Below are 4,447 nucleotides of genomic sequence, written 5' to 3'. Positions count from 1 at the left end.
ACTTAGGCATGTTAATCAGTATATAAAAAGATGGAGACACAAGTCATTTAAACGATAATAGAACCAACATGGTGCCTAGATTTTCTGTCAACGATTTATTATCGTCTATAAAAGCAGTCATATCAACTCTTATTTCATAGGACCTGGTGTTGGAAGTTTGATAGAAAACAAAGCCATCATGTACATGAAAAGGATGCAGCAAATTTAAGGAGAGATCAAAAGTTCACATTAGGAAGTTAATAAAAATGGCGTTCAATTTGGGCAAGAGACGAAGTATATCTAAGTATTTGATGAGAACTCCCCTCATGAATACATTACAATGTAAAAAGATTTAATAACTTACAAATTTCAATCAGGCTCTATGTAAAAACCATCAAGTAGACTTTATAAAGAAGTTCAAGTAGCAGTTCTCTGTAATTCCTTCAACCTGTTAGCTCCCATCCGAGCTCGCGTCTTTTTGAGATCTGAACAACCGAGAACTTCTTGTTGCGTTAGCTGGAGTTTGATTTGTCTTCTCTCTTCCTCCAAAAGACATATCAACTGCAACAAACTTTTGATGGGATAGTTGGTAGGTCCTGCCAAATATACAACATAATATGGTCAAAAATCTGGTGTAGTAGGTAAGTAAAGATGCTAATAGTCAATCCAGTAGAAGTTGCATGCAAATTTTTACCGGTGGCGCACATGAGATTAAAATTTATCATTTTGATTAAAAGTTCATCTAACTGATAGGTCGCATTTCAGTTTTCGCGCTCTTTAATAATCCTATCCAATCAAATATAGTTAATTTTTCAAAATTATTTTTACAATAACAATCATCGAAATAAGAATTGTTTCCAGAAACATTCTTACAAAACATTTCCACAAACTTCTTCCAGAATTATTTTCGAAAAACTCTTCAAACACCGAATATAGAAAGCAGTATCTTTTCCCATTGCAAATCTATAAGATCCTACGAATAAAGTAAGAATATCAAGTTCTAACAGCACTCTCTTGGATTCATTACAGATATTTAATTATTTTTCATATGTTTAAAGGAAATCACAGTTAAAAGAGAACCTTAAAACTATTGTCTCGTATCCATCAAAGCAATTAATATTACACAAAAGTAGTTATCAGTTATGTTAGAGTCTACTGTCCACACCATCAAATATAGGAAGTAGCAGCTAGCATCATTCACTCATATTAAAGGAGATGCAAAATTCAATACATCTAAGGTGCAAGCTGATGGGAATAAATTCTTTCTTTCTTCTTCTTCTTCTTCTTCCGTTAAGTTGTAAAATGATTAAATAATAAAGCCACCTATTCATCACCTTAATGATCTTAAAACCTCAGGCTCTGCATACTATTCAAGGGGTAATACCTTAATACTCCCATTCAATAACTTTCGAAAGTACTTACATTCTGCAGGAACAATCTGAGGATTTTCTCTATTTGAATAGGAAACTGGAAGATAACAATCAAAATCTAGAAGTGTATCCGACAACCTACAACGAAAAATCAAAGAACAAAGCATAACCTTAGAAACAAAGAAAACCTTATATTAAAGAATTAATAGTAAGAGAGGAAAAGAATATTTCACAAGATATGGCTAGAAAGATGAGTAGCTAATCTGGAGATTGTATCAATCTGAGTAGAAGGATAAGAACAAAAAGTATAGAATTGGGAAAAGTATCTAAAGCAAATGAAAATGTAGAACCCCGTGCAGTGGAATTAAACTATGCAGTGGCTGTAGGAGTGGAGGCCACGTTGAATTAGCTAACCCTGATATGCTACGTCAGCTATATTAGATGACCAAAATGCTATTTGAATCTTAGTGCCAAAAAACGAACAGGTCGAACGGAATAAAGTAGTTGAAGCACAATAATCTGGCAGGCTTCTTCTCAGTGACTCGACAATAAGACATTGCTCTCCAGTTGAGCCTTGTCACAAATGTTGTCTTCTAAACTACCCAAAAATATTTGAAACGACAAACCAAGCCAGCTCTTTGTAGTTCAACAACTAACCTCAATTACATGGAGAATCATTGACAGTCACAAAACTATCTGTCTCATAATAGCGACACACAATATAGTTCTAAATGGTGGTATACAAACACATATATTAAAAAGAAAATGAGAAGTATTATTTTCTTCAAAGGTGTGCATTAGTAATAAGAAGGTATATTGCACTGCTTTTCTACAATCTATTTAAATTAAAAGAAATTGTCAGTCTCACAAATAAGAGGTGAAAGTCACAAAGGATTATTAGGTAGATTCTTTTTTTCCACAACTGTTTGCGTACAAGTAAATTCGCAATAGCTTAAAATAATAAAAGTCAAAGATCCATTCATACTGGTTGTAAAAACTTGGTACATGCCTTAGAAGTCAATTTCAAGGAAATGATAGGCATGCATGATATTCTCACCCTGATATTCTTCTTTCCTAAAAAGCAATAAGAGATTCTATTTAATGCTCTTGGCAAATCTTCATAATAATACCAGTTTAAAATAATATGTCACAAATGTGGCAAGAAAAAAGGTAAAAAAATTTGTTACCCATATCATAAATTTATCATATCAGAAGAGACCACCAACCCAGAAACTGTAATCCATGATTCACTCAGCACCCAAAAATTCACAATAACATCCAAATTGTTTGCTGAATAGTTAAACTAATTAAGTAATGCAAAAAGTTTTCAATGAAAACTTCCTCAGTTATGTTTCTTGAAGAAAACATCAATTTTGATGAGGTAAAATTCAAACTTACATGTAACTGCAAATACTTCATTATCAAATGACCGTGTGAATGCATACAATCAGAGTTTCCAACCGAGACTTAAAGTAAGCTCCATCGGAGTTCTCAACTAACACTTGGAGTAAGCTCCATCAGAAAATCTGTAAGATTGAAAGCAAAACATTCCGAGGTTGGTGTATCTTGTTGAGCATGGAGATGCATTACGAATTCAAATTTCTTTCTTATGGTGTGAAAAAAAAGGAGATGAAGCAACATTGACTCCTCTCTCTACCTAGACGATTACTCTTTGGTCAAAGAGTACTGAAGTAACATCAACTAAAATACACTAATTTCAAAAGAACTAATGTGATCATAAGAAGCAGAATATTTCAAAAACATGCTCATCTACAATTACAAAATTTGGATCAGTCGATAAAAGCTTTTATTAAAGATAGTAACAGAGAAAAGTACATGGAAGAATTGGAGGAAGATGGTGGAAACAGAAAATTACCTTTCTAATCAATAGAAACGAAAAAATAAAATTAAAAAGAAGTCAAAAGCAAATGAAATTACTACTATAATCTTTTTGTTCATCGTTTCTACCCCAATCTCCCAACTACATTTTACGCATAGCAAACCTTCCGAAACTCTACCTCTTTCTCTATTAAAGACATCAGCCACGAATTCCAGCAATGAAATTTGGAAGACTGAAGAGAAATTAGAAGTGGGCAAAAATTGAGACAGCTCATACCTGAAATTAGAACAGCCCAGCCGAGAAGATGTAAAGAACTGGAAAAAAGAAGTAATCATTGAAAATCAGAAGAAAAATAAAGAGATTATGCAAAAGGAACATTTTAATAATGAAAGAGAGAAACAAAAGCAAGGAGATGAATAGATGAACAAGAACATAGTAGAAAAACAAAAATGAATTTTAGCCATGAAATTGAAAATTTTGAAAAGAACTGGGAGAAGACTAAAGCAAAAATTGAGAGAAAAGATTACCTGAACTTGAAAGACCATGAAGAAAAATCAAATGAAACAACCAAGGGTTTCTTATTCTCATAAGAGAAATTCTTCTAGAATTGTGTCTGTATTTGCTGAACCACATATTATTACTTTGGGGAACTAAAAATAAGAGATTTGCTCTTGATCAACCAATAGAAATAGAAATAGAAAAAATAAAATCAAATGGCAAGGTAAAATGGTAATTTTGCCCCCTTGGTCGATCAACTTCTCTTTTCTATATAACAGAAAAAAGGAGAGGCAAAAGCATATTATTAAGATAAGTAGCATAATCACAAAAAGCCAAGTGGCACTGTAAAGACAAAATAAACTATCTTTTTAACTAAAAAAACCTTTTTAAATTTTGAATTAGTTAGTTATTCTATTTGAATTAATAAATATAGATATCTTATAATTAACTATATTCAAAAAAAAAAAAAATAACTACCTATTCAATTTGGGGAGTAGTTTCAAGTTGAAGTTTTAAAGTTATTTTAAAATAAAAAAATGAAAATCTATCTTCTATCTATTTATATATAATAGGAGAGGCAAAGAAATATTATGATGACAAGTGGCGTAATATTAAAGTGACATGTGTAGAATTTTTGGATAATTCTCCAATTTTGTTGGAGTTTCAAACCCATTTAAGAAAAACGTAAAGGACAGTTTTTTTTTTTCATAATTCAAAATTTGAGACAGTTTTATTTTTTAGAATTCAAATTTCAAAAAAA

The 4,447-nt window shown here is 31.6% G+C and overlaps 1 long non-coding RNA gene across 2 annotated transcripts; it reads right to left on the bottom strand.

Moving 5' to 3' along the window:
• Positions 1-203: 203 nt before the first annotated feature.
• On the bottom strand, positions 204-3,844 carry LOC109222077. Of its 2 annotated transcripts, XR_002067350.1 has the most exons (5): positions 3,717-3,844; positions 3,466-3,503; positions 2,748-2,875; positions 1,402-1,487; positions 204-575 (listed from the first exon to the last, which is right to left on the bottom strand). It is a non-coding gene; the product is annotated as an uncharacterized LOC109222077 (long non-coding RNA). The 2 variants fall into 2 exon arrangements; XR_002067351.1 differs by lacking the exon at positions 2,748-2,875 and having other exon boundaries at positions 3,717-3,838.
• Between the last annotated feature and the right edge of the window lie 603 nt (positions 3,845-4,447).

This window comes from Nicotiana attenuata, unplaced genomic scaffold, assembly GCF_001879085.1.
Source record: "Nicotiana attenuata strain UT unplaced genomic scaffold, NIATTr2, whole genome shotgun sequence".
In the NCBI taxonomy this organism is placed as follows: domain Eukaryota; kingdom Viridiplantae; phylum Streptophyta; class Magnoliopsida; order Solanales; family Solanaceae; genus Nicotiana; species Nicotiana attenuata.
The sequence above is the reverse complement of the archived record's forward strand: the minus strand, read 5'-3'. Positions and strand labels throughout refer to the sequence as shown.